Source organism: Octopus sinensis, linkage group LG3, assembly GCF_006345805.1.
Source record: "Octopus sinensis linkage group LG3, ASM634580v1, whole genome shotgun sequence".
NCBI classification, from domain to species: domain Eukaryota; kingdom Metazoa; phylum Mollusca; class Cephalopoda; order Octopoda; family Octopodidae; genus Octopus; species Octopus sinensis.
The window spans coordinates 120,143,792-120,166,082 of record NC_042999.1 but is presented as its reverse complement, the minus strand read 5'-3'; the positions used below and the strand labels follow the sequence as shown (position 1 = coordinate 120,166,082).

The window sequence follows — 22,291 nt, the reverse complement described above, 5'->3', positions numbered from 1 at the left end:
AAAATTCACTTAATGTGTTATCTCTAGTAATTCCTTTTGTGCGTAAGCGAGTATATGCCGTTCACTACATTCCGCCAAATGTTCTATTCTCAGAATCATAATATTCAAACACGTGTCGGTACACGTTTTCTAGTGGTATTAATCTGTAACATTAATTTTATAACAAGTTATATATCTCCACTTTTACAGTGATATATTGAAGACGCATGAAACTCATATTTTTTCTGAACTTTTCATGCAATATCTAAAGAAAAAAATATGATCGTGCTAAAAACATTTTCCTTTTGAATGCACTGATTGGGTTTATGAGAAAACTTCTCAACTAAGTATTAACGTTCAGAATTTATATAATTCATAAAGTATATAAGTTTAAATCAAATGAACTAATCTAAATCCGAATATCATGCATTTTGGTGGTTCTCTCCAGCTCTCTGCTAGCCCCCGAGACAGTACGTTAAAAGTGGTAATAACTTGACAGAGCATCTATATTGTTGCTCCATCTTTTAGAAATAGCTACTAAATCTCCTTTAAACATCACCATATGCAAGTAGAATGTACACACACACACTCACACACACACACACACACCACACACACACACACACACATATATATATATATACATACATATATATATATGTATATATATAAATGGAATTATTACTAGGAAGCATTGCGTAGAATATATTGTATAAAGGATCGTGGGTAAGACCAGAACAATGCGAAATAAACGCAAGGCAAATCCCAAAGAAACAAATATATGAATTAATGTAGACTTACCCTGCATTCAGTATTTCGGGGTCATGGCCTCATGTTCAGGAAACTGATGAATGTTGTCGGCAACATTCGTCAGTTTCTTGAAAATGGGGTCATAACCCCGAAATATTGAATGCAGGGTAAGTCTACATTAACTCATATATATATATATACATATATACATACATATATATATATATATATATATATATATACATACTTATAGTGACGTATTTTTGCCATTTCAATATGGCTAACCCCTAAGGGTGGATGCTACTGTAGTTTTTAGCCCCAGGAGGACACACTCCTCCAGCTGGCCATAGACACACTTTCTGTGTCCTGTCAGTATTTGCAAAGGGAAGTCATCCTTCCCGTCTTCAACTTATGATACACACGGACTCGAGTTTCGAGGTATTGACCTCTCGTCAGCGTGTGACAATCATAGTTGTCGGCGAGAATTAGATCTCCTTCACAAATACTTATACTTTTTCCAGCGCCCACTGTCGCTGATATTGAAAAAGTGGAATCAAACAATGATAAATATCAAAGTGAGTTATATACATACTTATATATATATATATAATATATATATATATTATATATATATATATATATATACATACATATATATATATATATATATATATATATATATATATATATATATATATATATGTATATATATATATATATATATATATATATATATATATATGCATGTATACATACATACATACATACATACATACATACATACATACATACATACATACATACATCGTTACCATCAGAATCAAGCTATCAGCAGGCATTTTCCAGTATAATAGTTATCTGTAATGTTTTTTTACTGGCAACGATCCGTCTGTCAGCCCTCTTAACAAAATGCCAAGTTACTTGCTGGGATAATCAGAAAACAATAAAATTTATGTCACCCACACATTTTTTGTTGATGATCTAAAGTTATATTCTTGTAACATGTTCAACATCAAAAGACAATTAGAACTAGTCACAACATTCTCACAACATTCTCACAAGAATGGAGTTTGTGCAAGATAAATGCTGTTACATTATAGTTAATCTAGGAAGGATTCTCGATTAGACAAAGAAAATATACATTAGTGGCTTGTCTATCATCCATTTTCTGTAGTGATGAAAGCTACAAATATCTCGGAATCAATGAGAATAATGTATATGTTGGTGTTGTGGCTAAAGCCAGAGTAACAAATGAATATCTCAGTAGACACCGGAAGATATGGAATTCAGAGCTGTCTACATTTAACAAGTTCATACCACACAATTCTTTTGCAGTTACGCTGCTCGTACCAACATTTGAAATATTGAACTTAACATTTGAGATCTGCAGACTAGATGTTAAAACTAGAAAGATACTGACCACCACCGGCCACTTCCACATAAAAAGCGACACCAGTAAAGTCTATGTGAGACAAAGTGATGATGGTAGAGGCATAAGATCAGCCCAAATAGCTTTTGAATGTGACATTGAATCTGTCAGACAACAACTGTTGAACATTAAAGAAAAGAAACGCGTACATTGCGTGCATACTCAACGACATCAGAATTGGAGAAGAATTATTGTACACGTGATCTGAGAATAAAACTGCCTCATGTGACCCAAGGGAAGCTGGGCTGGCCTCCCTAAACAGAAGTTTCGAGGAGAAGCAGCCATCGTAGTAGCAAAAATTAATACATGGGTACGTATTCTGTAACCAGAGAGCTATAACAACTTTAGTAGTAAGAGTAACTTCTCATGGAACTCTGTTAGATACATTACATCTCATCTAGAAGGATATGACTTTGCTATCTAGGAATAAGATATAACTACAAAATACCTGATAAACAAGAGGAGAACAAATATATCAGCAAACCTCCACGTTGTGAAAATAAATGTCGGTTCTGCTATACCAGGGTATAACATACCACCCACATCATCATCAGCCGCCACGAAATGTCTACAAGATAACACCTGCCCATATGGCATGGCATGATATATTTGCGAATATTACTTACAATGCTTTCCGAAGGAAAGATTGCTCTGACTTATACATCAAAGGCATATCAGAACCAGCATGTATTCACACCTTTAAAAACAAGAAAAACTGGTGGGACACTCCAATAAAAACAGCAATCCTGTGCAAACACAAGTGAGCTGATATTGCTTTGTGGAATAAGGAACAAAGGTCATACACTCTTGTAAAGGTCAGTTGCCCAGCAGATGTGAATGTACAATAAAAAGTCCAACATTTACGGTGTATTAATGCTTAATTTATAACTCTTGAAACTTGACATTGAATTCTCATTTTTACTTATCATCATAGATGCATTAGGTCATGTATCAACAAATTTACACTAAAACCTGCAAATACAAAGTCTTTTGAAGAAAAAGAAAAAGTAACTGAAACGGATTCTCCAAATCCATTCTATTAGTAACAGATATTTGTAAGACATTCCAAAGATTCTCCACCTGGGATTCCTTAGGTGAATAGATGGACACATTTGGGTGTGTGCACCTACAACTTAACCGGCATATCAACTCAACCACATATATGCATAAACACTGTGAGCTCTCTTAATTGAAAGACTCTTGTCGGTGGCTTTGTTAGCGACCAGTTTGAACTCTCTAAGAACATAAAAAAAATGTCTAAGAAACCACAGGCACACACAAAAACACACGCATACACAGACACACACACAAATTATATATAAATGTAATTCGAAAGAGTACTGGATGTTCATCACACAAGAGCTTTTGACAGTAAGTTATTTAGTTGTATCAAACCGTGTTAATATGTGTAGATGCACCAACGATCAATACAGAAGTCACCTCTGTAAATTGTTGGGTTGCTTGTGTGTTTTGTTTAGGAGAAGAGTTGACCTAGGTTTGCAAGCGTGTATAAAGTGAAAATAAACATATATCCTTTCAAAGCAACTAATTTATCATTGATAATTTTGTGGGGTTTGATCTGTTCACCGAGACTACACAGAGTATGAAATTAGATACTGTCTTAATATTTAGGCAGACATATATAAAATAATAAGCGCAGAGAAAAGCTATGTTAATATAATGATAGTAGTGGTTACATGTGTCGCATGGTTAATGCATATAGAAAAATCTTATATTTATATAATCATATTCTTGTAATTATAAAACAATGAAACACGAATAACAACAACCTTTTGACAGTTTTGTGTATTCCTCTCTAGAATGCTTTCACAGCCTTCGAGCATAATATTTTAATGGGCTTTGTTTTTTACAAATGTTTGTCTTCGTTTATGCTTACAGCACAAAACCTTTGTTATATAGACACATTCATGTAGACATGCAATAGCAGGTATACATGTAAACATATACATCGAAGTACCCGCACGCTAGGTCACACATATGAAACACGTGCACTTGCACACACACACACACACACACACACACACACATACACAGACACACACAGAAACTTATTCAAACTCGCACACATTTCCTACGCAAATTTATGTTTTATATTCTGCTCATAATTACTTACGTATACATATGAGCGCACGCATACACTCACACCTACACACACATATGTTATAATAAATGCGAAAACTAATTTCTGTGTCACACTTTGACCCCACTCTCTCACTATCCAATGACACTTCCTCTATTTCTGGTGCAGGAGTGAGAGTAATAGTAGGCATAGAGACGGTGAGGGCGGTGGTGAAGAAAGACAGAGAGAGAGAGAGAGAGGAGAGAGAGAGAGAGAGAGGGAGAAAGAAAACAGAGGGAAAGAAAGAGAGACAAAGAAATTTAGGGAGAGTTGATGTTTTATTAAAAGTAGTAGTGTTGATGGAGGCAGTGATAGTAATAATAATAGAAAGAGAAAGAGTGAATATGTGAGAGAAAGAGGGAGATAATGTATACATTTGGGTATAACTACAGATTTCTGCCCCTCCCCCCACGATTGTGGATGATCATAACGTTCAGGAAAATGGATATTTTTTAATGAAATTTTTTTACGAATAAGTGTTATATTATTTAAATTCCGAATATAAAAATTTCTAGGGGAAAGTGTTTTAGGAAGGGAATTTCGGAAAATTCACCTGAGCCCAATTCAATTCGTCTTATCTTTCAGGATATTTTTAAACAAAATTCTCTATAAATATACCTCAGACTATGTAGATTCCGAAGACATAGGAATTTGGGGAGAAAACAATTGAGGGTTATTTTTGAGAACCGTTACCCACTCGGGGGTGGGGGTCGGAATAAGTCGTCCATATTCGTTTTATTTTCCCGTTATGTACATTTGTGCACGCGTAGATTTCTACTGAAGCAACAAACAGGCAATGAAGGCAAATGAATCCCTTACCAGAAAACTCCTTCTAGTAAAAATAACAGATAACTGTCTAGTACATAGAAATGTGCCATTAAAATGACTTATCTGTTGCTTAAGATATTTAAAAAAAAATTTAAGTAAATTCACAAATTAAAGTTTCTAATAGGGAGGCAGAATGCACTAGAAGTAAAAACTAGGAATATACACGCGCAGTTAAATAAAGAAAAGTTAAGTATAATTTGTTACATAATCTCCATAATAAACATGATATTGAATGGAATAAGTCCCAGTTCGAACGTTTTGATTACATGTGTGTGTGTGTGTGTGTGTGTGGTGTGTGTGTGTGTGTGTGTGTGTGTGTGTTTGTGTAGACATTTACGGATGTACAAACGTAAAAAACGGAGAAAAGAAAACAAATATGGACGACTTATTCCGAAACACCCCCGAGTTTGGATTCCTATATTTTCATTACTGCGATTGTTTTCGGCGATATGTTACATGGTTATTCATGACAAATATCATCATCATTGGGATATGACTTTGGAGGAAGCAACTGCAACAAATTCTCCAAAACAATTTAGAGATCTGTTTGCAGATCTTCCTATTCGGAGTCAGTTATATATATACACACACAAAAAAATACCACCACCACCCATATGTATATATGTATACTGAGTAATAAAAGAACAGACGTATCTAATATGTGTACACTAGAGTGTTACCCGTCAAACGACGACTAACTTTGGAAGTGGTTTCAGTCCGACGGGTAATATCAAGGAATATGATAAACATACACTTATCACAATTTTACTTCATTCAAACGTCTTAGTCCTTAAGTTAACTTTTGAAATGAACTCTAATTTTCAGAGGAAGAAATATTTATTAAATTAAACTACCAAAATTAAATAATATTGAGAGAAAAAATGAAAACAATGTTACTCTCTCTCTCTCAAACAGATTTCCCTCTCTCTCTCTCTCTCTCTCTCTCTCTCTCTCTCTCTTATATATATATATATGTGTGTATATATATGTTCATATATAGGTGTGTGTGTGTACATATATAATACATATGGACGCACTCATATATATATTAATAATTATGCGTGTACATATATAAACTCTCTCATCTCCCTACATCTCTTTCTGTCAGACGTTTTTACGAGTGGTGTGTGTGTGTGAGTATGTGTGTGCATGTGTGTGTATGTGTAATTGCGTGCTTGCGTGCGCGCACGCGCGTGTGTTGAGCTTTCCACCTAGCCGAGTAAGTGCAGTCAACCTGCACCTATCACTTCAAATCTCGCTGTTTCACTCACTGATTCTCTTCTCCCTCTCTCTGTATTATGAAAAACGTTATTGAAGGAATCAACATATATATCGGCTATTATTATATTGCTATTTAGAATATGTAAATATTATGAATATATATATATATTATATATATATATGCTTATGTTTCAATGTATACACTTGGTTAAGTATGTATATACAAACTTATTTTTTTTATAAATAGGAACTAAAATACTTTGATGAAAATTTGCGCTTCAGTGATTTATTTGTAAAGTTGAATACTTTAAAACTTAATATAGTCATTCTCTCAAAATTTTAATATGTTAGTTTGATGAAGGTATGTGCATCTTTTATAGATGTATATATATATATATATGTATATATATATATCTATATATATATATATATATATATACATATATATATATGTATGTATATAAAATTATATAAACACATATGTATGTATAGTGATATGTTTATATATGTGTATATATAATGATATTTATATAAACATATATGTATATGGATAAACATATATATACATACATACATATATATATATATATATATATATATATATATATATATATATATATTATATATATATATATATATATATATGTATATATATATACACTCACACACATAATATCCAAATGATAAGGAAATAAAGAAGTGTTTTAACACATCTTTAATGATTTGTTACAATTGTTTCTGTACCATCTCTGCAGAGTTGCTACGGAAACAATTATAGTGAATCAGCAAATATGTGTTGAAAAATGTCTGTGTCTCCCTATGATAATTTGCTCTTCGCCAAACCCACAGAGCGGTGTTAATATCATGGAACCAGGATTTTCTACACTTGAAGAATTTCAGCATTGGTCTGGAACCCGATAATATCGATAGCTCCCCAGTTTTCATGTTGAGTGATTCTCTGGAAATACCTTACCAGGACTTAAGATATATATATATTATTTTACCGGATTGTTACAACCATTGCCTTTTGAAAGAATGGACTTTTGCAACATTTTTCTGCTAAGTGTCCTTTGCCCTTGTAGGTTTATACTCGATCACTTATCGCATCACATCCCTACTGCTTGTTTTATGTTCTGTTTAACCTGTCATAAAAGTGGACTTCACCTCAAGTTGGGAAAATATCATTTCGGTGAAGCTTTCTAACCTTGTTTGTAATTTGCAAAAATTTCAAGTTTAAATGTATGAGCGTCATTACCGCCCATTATGCATTATTATCGACTTGTTTTTTGGACTTCCCTAACAATCCATTTCAGCTGACGTTGAAACAACCCTCTATCTTAAGAATTTGACACGAAGCGACTCCCTGTCCACAAGTGTAAAATTTGAAGCAATCTTTCTAGTATTAGCCTTAATACTATCATCAAATTTTACAATCCTCTAAACCACGCTCGTGATCTTTACTCTGCTTGCACTAAAGCACACTTCTCTCGTAACCGTTGTCGGAATATTCCAAGGTTTTGTCAGTGATATTCTGTAACTTGCATTGTGCAGAGTAAATCTAACGCCAGACAAAGAAGGGACACTTTTTGTTATAATATTTGTAGTTATTCAAAATATAACTACGATAAGTTAATGTCATATCTATATTGTTAACGTGAAGTACATGCGGAAATGCATATTCACGTACCTTAAAATTCAGTCTACTATCAAATTATGGTTTGAAAATCTTCTTTCAGTAGTAATTGCATGCGATTCATATAACACACAACATAGCGTAAGTGCAATGTTTCTGTGTAAGCAACTTATTCAGGCACCATATGAAGGAATTCGAAAGTACAAACAAGTTCAGTATGAACTAGGGAAGTGTGTTTTTACGCAACATTTCAATGTTCTTAATGATAAATTACGGAATATTGGGAATGCTAATCCTCTCAGACAAACGTTTTCGTAATTTAGTAACCATATCAGTTGGAATTATCTTTATACCTGTACACAACTTCGTTTGTAACAGAATATCAAAATGGAAGAACTAAAATGGATACTTTTATAAAACAGTCATATGCCTTTCCGAAAGATATCATTCGTGTGATATACGAAACTAATATACATCTGCATTGATCTAGTTAGTCAAATGATCTCATTAAATAGTTTTTCATCATTAGGATAACCAATCTATAGGTTAATCCATAAATTGCAGCTTTTCCTGTAATTGTATTTCCACGACAAACTCATTACTGATAAAGAACAAAATAGTCCTCAAATTTTATGCTTCCAGTATTAGTTTTAATAATGAACTAATACTACATATAATGATCCTAGGTGTAAAGGGTTCATTACCATGTTCACATACAACGTTGCTGGTGGAGGAACTATATCCCTCCAGTTTTCAGTTATTTTTTTTTATTAATATTTACTTTTATTAATAATTTACTTTCGAGATAGAAGTAACGAATTTATAGTCAAATAGTTTGGTTATGCGATCATGAAAAACAGACAGGGAATAATATTTGGTGATTGACTAAGAAAGCATCTAAATTCAGACTAGCGTTTAGTTACCAGAGAAACTAAAAACTAAATTACTGGAATTAAATATGAAGTAAATTACGTAATGTGGACAAAATATTATATAGAAACTAGATAATGACATATTAAAGCGCAAACTTATAGTTTGATTAAACATGAAAACAGTAATATGAACACTGTAGTGTCATAAGCTCAGCACTATTTTATGGTTTGTTTCTAATGTATTTTTATGTGTATAATTTAAGATTTATTTTGGAAGGGGTATATCCTCCCGACAGATTCATAGAGTTGTCAAATCATGGGAACATGGAATCTCATAAGATGCATTCATACTAACTTAATGTGAGATTATGCTTCACAACCTGGAATGTTTGTTCAATAAACAAGTCATTTCTCATTTACAACATATAATTTATACTTAAGGTGACTAGATTTATAATATTTCATAAATTTACAATATCTAATGAATGTATTTGATTTCAGTGATATCTAATATAGAATTTCGCTACCGTTGTTGCCGTTGATGGTGTTATGGTTATTGGTCATGTTTACATTATGGGTACGAATATTATTGTAGCTATTGATATTGTATGAATAAGAGTAAATTTGTGATGTTTATCTCTGAATAATCTAATATGATTATCGATCAGTCTCTAATAATTGGTTAATAGAGTTTGCAGTTTTTCACTTTAAGCAGACATGCAGTCACTCACGCAGCCTGTGAGTAAGAGTATGTGCCTTGCGTGTATGTGTATGTATGTGTTGTGAGCGTGCGTGTGATTGTGTGTGTGTGTGTGTGGGGGGGGGTTGTGCGTAAGTGTGAGTTTGTGTGTGTGTCTATTTGCGTGTGTGCAAAAAGAGAAAGATAGAGTGAGCGAAATACAAGGTAGAGAGAAGGAGACGTTCATGAAAACTGAAATAAATATGAAAACTGGTAAAAAGGAAGCATAATTGTTAACGTACGATTCAATTGCGGACATCAGTTTTATTAAAACTATCCTTCATATTGATCTTTACGAACTCAAAATAGTTAAAATTGAACAAGTTAAGACCTTTTATATGTTCTTCATAAACAGACACATAATATTGAGTTAGACTGCATATGGGAATGAGTTAAGATAATGTAAAATTAATGGAATAGTATATATGTAAACAGAACGTTGCACGAAAACTGTGGAAAGTTTTAAACTCAATTTGAAGAGCTTTGTTTCTGGTGCTCATGGTAAAAGCAGATTAATATCATATAAATATTCTAAATGGAATTTGACAAATACGTATAGATTTTGTGTTTCGGTAATAAATCTGGTATGAGTAATAATACGTATCTCAGTGTGGTAATCTACTAAATTTTTATCAGTTTTTCTCTATATATAGTTAGAAAGTACATCTTATCTCTAACGTGTGCATGCGCACATACTGACACACACACATATGCATACACGCAGAAACACACACATATATGTGGTTTGTATGTATGCCCACGTTTGTGAGTGAGAAAATGCGTTCATGCCTGTGAGATACGACAGATATATGAAATACAACATTACGGAAATGTAAATTTCAGTGAAATCATTTTAAAGTTGGACGGGATATTGAAAATTTCGTTAACCAATAACTAAGAATGAAATATTGAAACAAAAACAAATTAGTACAAAATAACTAATTCTTTGCATGTTGTTTTAGTGGATTGAATGTAACAATTATTTGATCGCACGAATTTATGTGATTTTAATATGCTTTAAAGGTTGATGATATTTAAAACGAAGACATCAGAATAATAAAAATAAAAATAATAAGCATTCCATACTGGAATGCTTATTTGCATAAATATTCGCCTTTTTCAGAGCAGATTTTAAACTCCGTTAAGGTCAATTTTGTATTTCATATTTTTGAGAATATATGAAATGTGTACCAGTAATGTAGAGAGATCGATTACATTACCCATACACGCCAATCGCGTTCTAGTCTTGTGCCAATATTAGAATCTAAAATAACGAAAACTAATGCAGTGTATAAAATTACAATATATATTTACTCTAAAGATTTCTTATTAGCAAGCCCAGTCCAACATGAACCATCAAACTTCTAAGTTTTGATGAAATTACTGCAATTATGGAAACTCTACAACTGTAATAGTAATCGATATTCAAACGTTACTCAGAATTAGTCAAAAGCAAACACAACAGTAAACGACAAAAATCAACAAACTGTCTTCATCACAATTATGATTGTCCGTTTATGAACTCTCCAATTGCTTATCAAACACGTATGTTCAAATATAAACGGTTTTAGTAAGACTATTTTTTAATAAAAAGGATTTAAAAACTGTGAGTCATTTCTGAACACGTTTTCAAAATTATTGAAAATGTCAATTGGAATGCAATTCCAGCTTGAATAAGATAGGGAGAAAGCCAACTACTATTATGCTGAAGCTATTAAAGAATATATCACCAAATATCAAAAGAACAGAAGTGATATCACATGTTAAGCAATCAAAACCATCACAAAATTCTCTAAAACAATACACATCAGGCATAATGGATAGCAAAACAACAATAATATGTTAAATTTCAGCGCTATTGATTTGGACATTAAGATATCATGTGTACGCTTTTTACACACTAAATATTAAGAAAAACTATGTAAAAATATAAAACTACAATTATGTGATGATAAATATATACCTCTGAAACATGAACCCAATGAATTCAGGGAGAAATACACCTTGTAAAAAGAATAAAACAACAAACCACCATTAATCATATGTTTTGTTTCAATTTGCAACTTGCATATCTAACAGGAAAAGGAGGGATGGATTCAATTAAAAAAATTACCCTTTCGCAATATATTAAATCAAGTTCTTAAGCTTAAAAAAGGTAAGTTTCAGGCCATAATGCGTTTTCCTTTAAAACTTTTTCCTTCCCTATCGTGGGAGATCTCTTTAACGGAAATCAGTACGGAATGCACTTATCTCTGATTCCAAAAAAAGATATGGATAACAAAAATTGATATTCCAAACGAGCTTACCTTAGAACAAGCAAATATCGTTAAGATTTTTAAAAAAATACTCTGTTGACTGAAAACTACTACTGAGCGCTTGCGTCAAAAATACGTTAGGAATAAGAATTAAAATAACTTTTTAAGAATATATTTAATCTTCTTCTTAAAATGAAAACATAAAGTAGATATTTATTGTTTTATTAAATTTATTGTTTTATTAGATATTAAAAGAATTTTTTGCTTGCATTATGGATTGATTTTACCAAAGAAATATTCAAAGGTCGATTCTGAAGTCTGCATATTTATTACAGTAAACCGTTTTCCGTCAATGAATTCTTTGACTGCATTCAAAAGAGCACTAAATTTATACACTTTTTTAATGTACGTTATTATAATTCTGATTTCTGGGTTGAAACGCCAGTATTGCTGCCTTAATGGATTGTTCTGTTACTTGCTTATCGCTTTAAGATGAAACTTTGTCGGAATATATATATATATATAATATATATATATATATATATATATATATATATATATATATATATATATATAGATATATATATATATATACATACATACATACATACATACATATATATATGTGTGTGTGTAGAGAGAGAGGAAGGGTTGTGTGTGTGTATGTATTTACATACATAGACGAATGAGTAAATGAAAGCATTTCTGCTTAGTTTTTGCGTATATTGTGTGAACATACAAGGGAAGCAATTTCTATAACGGTTAATGCAGTAAATCGAAATTTGAATATGTATGATTAGTAAATGTTTAAACAAATATCTAAGGCCAATTCTATTGTAATTTTATGTTATTATGTATCATTAGGAAACCAATATTCTTTTAGCTGAGAGTGGATATGTAAAGCGATATTGAAAGCGTTTAAACTCATCGGAGGATTCCTGATGTAGATATTAAATCGAAATACTATGTATTGAAACACAGCTTCGGTGTAGAAAGTCATTGATTTTAAATGGGTACAATATATAAGAATAAATAAATGCATATCTATATCAAAATACTGAGTAAACATAGAAGCGTTTTCATTAATTTCAAAATCGAAGTAACTGCATGCATGTGTATATGTATATTTATGTGTGTGTGTCTGTGTATCTGTGTGAATGTGTGTGTGTGTGTGTGGAGGGTGAGTGCGTAACTTACATAATAATAAAATTCTGTAGAAAATGCATAAAAAATCTGAACCTTTGCTCATCATACATATTTAAAATTCAAATTACTGTTCCAATCGTTTGCACTACTACATCTCTTGCATATTATCATGATATGGAATTTAAAATTTTTATTTTGTTATTGCTCTTAAAATCTTTTCCAACATGTTGGTATTCTTAAAGCGCTAACAGTCTCTTTTTACAGCCACTTCTACTGAATAAATACACCGCTCGTTTCATATTTATATTTCACGGCTATTACAATTAACTAAACCTATATTTATTTCAATCACCTCTCGCCACGTTCACTAATATGTAACTACAGTTGTGTTCATAGTTCATGACACCGTGTTCAGTCAAAAGAGGAAATGCACAGATGCACTTACTCACAAAACTAACATACATACATACATACATACATACATACATACATACATACATACATACATACATACATACATACATACATACATACATACATACATACATACATACATACGTACATACATAATATTTCCGCATATACAAGTATGTAGCTTTTTCATGTTGCCGCAACCAAGATGCGTCTTACAATGCTACATCAAAAATCTTTATTCCTCATTAGTCTCGATTAAGACTTACATTTCCTGTTAAGTGGTCTTCTTAGCATCAATATAGTTAAGTGGTCTTCTTTCTCTATTAGGGTGCGTGTCTTTCCCAGATAGAATATCTGGTATGGTCTGTTGTTTAGCATGACAACATGGCTAGCAATGTCTACTCTACGTTGAACGATAATAGTAGAGAAGAGTGAGATGTTTTGTACATCTCTTTAATATTGTACTCAAGCCATGCGAGTTTTAAGTCATCACGAGGAAGCTAGTGCATGCATTACCAATGTTATCTTCAAGAACTTCCTTCTCCATAGGCGAGGCTTCAGCTATATGGAGATGGATGTTCTCTACACACATCCTGACGATCAGTATTCTTCACTTTGAAACACCTTGAAAAGCTTTAACGATTACCGTAGGCACTCCTTGCATATCATGTCTTTCTTACAGTCACCAACATAGGGCCCAAGGTTCTTGATGTTATATGCCTCCTTGAGATGTGTTTCATCCCTGGAATAAGCTGGAAGTTGGCTTTCGCTATTATTGATAGTCATATATCCAATCTATTTGGCATAGAGAATCTGGCCGACTTTTGATGCATCGTTCTTAAGTACGTCATAAAGTGCGGCTTTAGTTAAGGTTCGCTTTAGCAATCCTAGTGGTACTAGATTCATATTTTTACATTGCTTTCTTAAAATGTCTCCTGACACGTTCTACCTTTTCGGTGGAAGTCAAAGTTAAAGAGGTCTTGTTTCTCATTTCTGGTAGCAATTCCAGTGCTCTGCTGACAGTAGTGAAAGCTAGATGATGATAGTTCCAAAGTTTACAAGTAATCTTTTGCAATTTTGTATGAGTGGCAACAGTCTTTTGCAGTCCCGTAGTCTTTCATGTACTTGCCATTACTACTGGCGATTCTTTTGCATGTGGAGAGTGAATCTGGAAGCCTTAGTACAGCAGGCATACACACACTCATATACACACATATATACTATACATACATCGTACATGTCCGTTTCTATAATCAAATACACAACCATTGCGAAATGCAAACGACAATGCACACTTACGAATATATGTGTTAGTAACACATCTCACGATATTCTTTATTATAATGCAGAAGCAAACTTACTTATAACGGGATTCTATTAATTTGTTATAGGTTTCATGTATGTATGAGTGTGTAATATATACATACATACAATAATACAAACGCAAGTCTGGCCAACTCGAATTACATTGCGGGCCACGTTAAACACAGCAACTCTTTTGAGGGCCACTCTAATATACTTTATTCATTAATAGCCAAATAATCAAATGACATAATTGAGAACTTTTCATATTTTTCGTTCGTTTAAAATTATAAAATAGTAGGCTATTGCTTTATTACTACTTATAAATTAAAAATTTGTCTTGAAACAAATGCTTTACACAAACAATTTTATTTTGAAATTAAACACAATACTTCAAGAGAATATCAAGCGGACCGCAAGATAAAAGTCTGCAGGCCGGCTGCTGACCACATGCCACAGGCTTGCTGGCTTTGTACATAGTACATGTATGTGCATACACACACATGTATGTATATAGACAGTATATATGCGCGTGTATGTATGTATATATATATATATATATATATATAATATATAACCATGTTGTTACACATCGCTGGTCACAATGCCTTCGCATTGTTTTAGCGTTCGAATGACGCCACCCCGCTGGCTAAACGAGCAGGCCAACAGAGGAAAGAGTGGTGAAAGGGTACAGCAGGGATCACCACCCCCTGCCGGAGCCTCGTGGAGCTTTCAGGTGTTTTCGCTCAATAAACACTCACAACGCCCGGCCTGGGAATCGAAACCGCGATCCTACGACCGCGAGTCCACGGCCCTAACCACTGGGCCATTGCGCCTCCACACACATGTGTGTGTGTGTGTGTGTGTGTGTGTGTGTGTGTGTGGAGGCGCAATGGCCCAGTGGTTAGGGCCGTGGACTCGCGGTCGTAGGATCGCGGTTTCGATTCCCAGGCCGGGCGTTGTGAGTGTTTATTGAGCGAAAACACCTGAAAGCTCCACGAGGCTCCGGCAGGGGGTGGTGATCCCTGCTGTACCCTTTCACCACTCTTTCCTCTGTTGGCCTGCTCGCTTAGCCAGCGGGGTGGCGTCATTCGAACGCTAAAACAATGGAAGGCATTGTGACCAGCGATGTGTAACAACATGGTCTGGTCGGTCACGTGATCACGTGAGATATATATATATATATATATATATATATATATATATATCAGTGCTATGTCCTATATCCGTCAATTTCCAAAATAACTCCTTATACTGAACTCTACTATTTTCTTCTGGTTAACTCTCTTACATCGTTTCTATTGAAGAGATATCCCTAATATTCCAGAAACAGCTGTAAGATTACGTTTCTCTTCATGAATGTCCCATAATTTCCACACAGGCTTGGTTTTGTTGTCTCATTTTTATTTAACATATACACAACTATATATGTACATAGGTGTCTACTTTTATATATATATATATATATATATATATATATATATAGTTATTTTCAAATATAACTCAGCTGCGTGCAGTAACATAAGATCTCTGAATAATCTAATAATTTATTTTACTAATGATGGTTTTAACGGAATCTCATAAACATGACGTCACGTGTCTTATTGATTAGATGTCCCCTGTGCGCACGTATATGCACGCGCACATATGGACGCGCATATGCAAACACACACACATATGTGTGTATAAATATATGCATGCGTCTTACTGTGTATTTGTGCTTGCATGTATGTGTGTATGTATATATGTATGCATGGTATGCAAGCATGTATGTATGTCTGGATGGATGGATGAATGGATGGATGAATGGATCGATGGATATGTGTACAATATGGTCTTTTAAAGTATATATTTATATTCTGAAATATCCTAATATAATTGGATTTAAATCTAATATACATACTCGCCTAGATTAACATATGATTTCCTCGTGACATGCATTTTATTTATAACAACATCGGAGTTAAGCTACGAATAACTTATCGCCTAACAAAAGCATGGTGTACTTGTATTATTTTCAGTAGTTATATTTAGTACTAGGAAACAAATTATCGAATCAGGTATGTGACAACTAACCAGATTAAGAAAATAGGAGTGAATCATATGCAGTCAGAATATTTTGTATACGTTCCTGAGTATGAATTTAAATATTGTTTCTTGAATCTAAGTACATCATCATTATGTATTCTATATACTGTTATCTCATTAATCAAATAAATATCGATTATTGTTGTCAACGTCCTCGCTTTGAAGTCTGTCTTCCTCACCTACGCCGTACGCTGTCTCTTCCTTCATTACAATTTTCTTATTACTAATCACAAATCACCGTAGCATGAGTAATCTATATTATATACTTATTTCCAATAAACGCAATGCCAACACTTTTCTTCCGGATATTTTAAAATTGAACCTTCTTTTAAACAAATGTTTTACATTTTATTTCATTTCATCTCATTATTTCATCGAATTGACCATGAAGGTCGAACACAGATAAAGGTAGCTGCGGACTGGACAGAGACATTAATATGTATGAAAATGACAAAGATGGAAAAGAATGGGAGGGGCACTGCCAGTCAGATGGACTAACAATGTGAATAACCAATATCAGACGTTGAGAAGTAGTTATCAGCTATTAAATATTGTAACTGTTATAATTTTTCTTCATCTATAATTGAATTTCCTGATAGGTATAATATGACTACAAACAATAAATTTATAATTATTCTCAGTCAAACAAAACATTATTTAATTTTCGAAACAATATCATAAATGTTTATTTGTATATTTCTCCATATCCACATACTTATTTTATAAAACAAAAGCTAAAATTGTTCTTTATATTTTTTCTAAGGCTAAGTGAGGTGTCAAACCACGTTAAAACATGTGATTTTAACAATTCGTACTGCCTCTAGCGATATAGTTAAGACAATAGAGTTATAATTTGCAAGTATTTTCTTTGTTTGTACCATGTGTAAGTAAACAAAATGACCTCTGCTTTTTAAATATTTTAATCGCCATCGCCTTCTTCATCTTACTACTTTTTCTATTATTTCTTTCCAAAAGTGTTAACGTTTGCTCGACCGGCGAAAAGCAAGTGAGTCAGGATACCTCAACGTGATCATACAACTTGCTAGAAATAGCAGCCGAAGACCTCTTCAATTATATCCTAGTAATTTGAAAATATTTTAGATAATGCAGTTCTATGACAGAAAGATGAACAAGATAGACACAGGTTGTTTGTGATTGTAGGTCTGTTCGATTACGATTAACATTGAGCTAATCCACCACGTCAACAAAATGTTGCTCTTCTTTATCAAATAACACAGGATAAAAGCATTCATCATGTCTATCTTTTTGAATAAAATTTTTTCTGACAATTTTGAAAATTATATACTAAATGTTTTTAAATACTCATCAAATATTAAAATAAAATGTCAGTACGAAAATTTATGGTAAAAATCCAGAAATTTTCTGGAGAGTATTATGGAATAAAATGTATTACGTAATTCAATATATTGGTTTCCAATTTTGCACAAGACCAGCAATTTCAGAGGGTATGTCAATTACAGCGGTCCCAGTACTAGACTGGTATATATTTTATAGACCCTTGAAAGGCAAAAAATCAACTCCGGCAGAATCTGAACTCCGAATGGAAAGATAGGCACAATACCGCTAAGTAGGTTGCCCGGTGTTGTAAATATGTTGCTAGCACGCCGTCTAACGTAAATTACTATATTAATTTATTTCAACTAATAATCGTTTATATTATATATAAATAATGGCAAATATAATCGAAAACAATCTTACCATACATATATTAAAACTTCTTTTATTGACTCTAGATAAAAGATTTCAAAAGTTAACATTATTTAAAGTTGAATATGAATGCTGGAAATAAACAACAAAATATTAAGCGTTAATTCTGGTGGTCAAACAGGTTGCCAAAACATATAAAAATAGATTTCTCCCATGGGTGCTAGATATATATATATTAGAAGGAGTGAAATTGATTTTACAAAAGCAAAATTAGGCTTTATCGGGTTTGGAATTCATAATTTGAATAAAATACCCCAAATTATTTAATATGTTCTCTGATGCTTCTGCACTTTTAGTGATCAGTAAAATGTTGGCACGTGGCAACAATTCTGGTATCTATTTTATCGACCCCACTAAAGAAAAAGTCGACGTCGGGGGAATTTGAACTCAGAACGTAAAGACGGACGGAATGCCGCTAAGCATTTTGCCCTGGATGCTAACGATTCTACCAGCTTGCCGCCTTGAGAGTGCAGTAAAATATTAAATATTAGAAATATACGAAGATGGGCGTAACATTTGCACATTTAAATTTCGAACAATTTAAAAGAGTAATAGAAAATTTATTTTATGCTTATTGTAGTTAAGGCCAACAGTAATCAAGCCTGATTTTTCTGTCCCGCCTACAGGCATTGTAACCCTATATTTTCACGACGGCTGATTGTCGACTATGTTAATCAGTCACTTTGTTGGTTAACGTTATACAAGTGCGAACTGATTGAACAACTTGGGGTTATCAACTAACGTAAGTACATAACTTCTGCAGCTTTGAAAATTTCAACATTATTTATACTGCTTTGATTATTGTCGATACAAATTGTATAATAGTAAGACTATACAACATTAACATTTCCAGCAGTTTCTAATAAATCCGAAGCACCATCAACCTGTTTACTTTAATAATCTTATCTGCTGAGTTACAAGAAACACGATTCAGGGTTTGAATAGCAGAATAAAACGTGAAAAATGGCGGAAAATTAATTGAAATGCTTTAGTCAGAAATCCAATATTTAATCCACCCTGATATTACAAAACTTGAACAAGTGATTAAAGGAAAGACGCTTATAAAAAGAAACGTTATCAGTGCTGACAAGAACAACATAAATATTGATCATATATTACAAGTAAAGGATCAAGTCTTTTAATATTAAAAGTCAGTGTTGCCGCTAGGAGTAACAGTAGAATTATTAATGACTGATGAAATACGGCTAGTTGGCAGGATCATTAACACGCTAGACAAAGCGCTTGTCGGCCTATCGAACGCATTTACGTCCTGAGTTGTAATGCTGTCATGATCGATTTTGTTTTTCATCCTTTCGGGTCCCTAAATAAATACCAGTCGAACACTAATGGTCGATATACTTGACATCTCTACAGCCCTAAATCTGCTGGTTCCGTGCCAAAATGTGAAGCCTTTATTAATGACCGACGGAAGTTCATATATATTTACCTTTACAGATCTAGATGTAATACATGCACATGACTACTGTTAGCGTAACTTTGAGTTGTGTTTACAAAAGAAAAAAACCAAAATTTATACTGGAAATTGTCCATATTTCATAGATTATTTACTTTAAACGGTAGAATTCGAGCATAAAATTCATTTCATATGGTTCATAATATAAACTATGACAATCGATTAATTTCCAAAATTTCAAATCGGGCATGTATATTTGACTTCATACATTACACATGCGTGCGTTTTGCTTTGTTTAGACACCTGTATATATAGATGTATATTCATATACATAGATATTCCTATATATACATCGATATATAAATACTTTAGCATATATTGATATATATGTACATACATGTATAAAATACATATTAGAGTAGTACAGTTTTCACGAAGATTTGTTTTAAATGTTTTAAATTTTGAGATTCATGTCGAAAGCATGCTAGTTATAAAAAAAAATAATGCAGGTAGATAGCTAGTATTATCACTTGGCAATTCAATATTTCAGAAAATGAACAGAGAAAAGGTGTTGCGGTCTGGGCCCCTGACTCTAATGGTCTGTAGTGTGTATGTAGAGGAATGTATGTGCAAATAACCCCCCTACATATATATATATATATATATATATATATATATATGGCGGTGTATTTGTATATATATATATATATATTATATATATATATATATATATATATATATATATATATATATATCGTGGTGGCACTCCGTCGGTTACGACGACGAAGGTTCCAGTTGATACGATCAACGGGACACCCTGCTTGTGAAATGAACGTGTAAGTGGCTGAGCACTCCACAGACACGTGTACTCTTAACGTAGTTCTCGAAGAGATTCAGCGTGACACAGTGTGTGACAAGGCTGGCCCTTTGAAAAACAGGTACAACAGAAACAGAAAGGAAGAGTGAGAGAAGGTTGTGTAGCTTTAGGTGTTTTCGCTCATTAAAGACTCACAACGCCCGGTCTGTGAATCGAAACAGCTATCCCACGACCGCGAGTCCACTGTCCTAACCACTGGGCCTTTGATCCTCCACACACACACACACATATATACGAAGAGAGAGAGAAAGTGAGACTGATAGATAGATACAGATATATATATATATATGCATAAATATATATACATATATATAGTCACATATATATATATACACACACACATATACACACATATATCTGTGTGCGTGTGTTCGTGCGTGCGTGCGTGCGTTCTTTATAACATGCAAGAGAGAATGAACTCAATATATAAGATAAAGTATAATTATATTCATTCGACTACTTGATTAATGCTCTTCATCTTTACTTCAAGTTCCAAGTATCCTTGAAGAAAATCTTCCATGCTGGGCAATAACTTCGATTTACATGCCCATCTGATCGATCGCTTCTCGTGGTCTTCAAAAGCAGAGGTCATTGGCCGGCAAGTGTTTTTGATCTTCGCTTTATCTCCTTTGTCTCTTTCTGATGAAGGGCCGTGCATGAATTTAAATATTTTTCCTTTTATCTAAGAGCGCAATTTCTATTTTACTGTCAAGTTTACTTCACTGCTTGTGTAGTAAATATTTTACTGCTTCTGTTTATTTCAACCAATGAAATATATTTCCCCTGGTATATTTGTCAAGTCAATAGATCTGAATACTTGCTACCCCCGGCTTTGCTAAGGCGGAGATACTGTTTTCAGTAGTGTATTTTTCTGTTTGTCCGTGGAGATCTCTCAAGAACCCTTGGCCTTGTGACTGGCACGAACTGAGTAGATTTGGGGATAGATCTGAGACCAGACAAGGATTCTGGATTATTTTTCCTGTTTTTTTTTTTTACCTAATTTTTATTAGCAGTTGGGTTCGTTTCTAATATTTTAGATTGTGAGAGAAGTCGAGTTTATTTCAGATATTTCCATTTTAAAAATCATCTCTGGGTAATCGTTGAGAGGATGTTGGTGTTGCCTTGCGTAAGTTTCCGCTCTCTGAGTGCTCTTGTTATGTATAAAATGTGTTCGCATTATTCGCACATACTCTGAGTAAAAATTCCGCCCAGGTCGAATTTGTCTTCCGTTCTTTAGTGGTCAATTAAACAAGTACCACTTGCGTACAGGGGTCAATGTAATTGACTAACCGCTCCCCCCAAATCTCAGGCCTTGTGCCTATAGCAGAAAGGATTATTCGCACATACTTGTACTTTAGGTGTCTTTTTGTTTTGTCCTCATGGTAAAATAAACGTACAATTCCATGACGCGAAGAGCCTTTCCTTTGATATTCCGTTGATATTCTCTTTTCAATAAACAATTTTTAGCACGTACGA

General features: G+C 33.3%; 1 protein-coding gene across 1 annotated transcript in view; it reads left to right on the top strand.

Annotated features, from left to right (window-relative positions):
* Nucleotides 1–19,161: 19,161 nt before the first annotated feature.
* Nucleotides 19,162–22,291, top strand: part of LOC118762797 (asparagine-rich protein-like) — a 48,667-nt gene continuing 45,537 nt past the window's right edge. The window contains exon 1 of the mRNA XM_036501689.1: nucleotides 19,162–19,266. The gene's annotated coding sequence lies outside the window, so the exon portion shown is untranslated. The remainder of the gene's footprint in view (nucleotides 19,267–22,291) is intronic.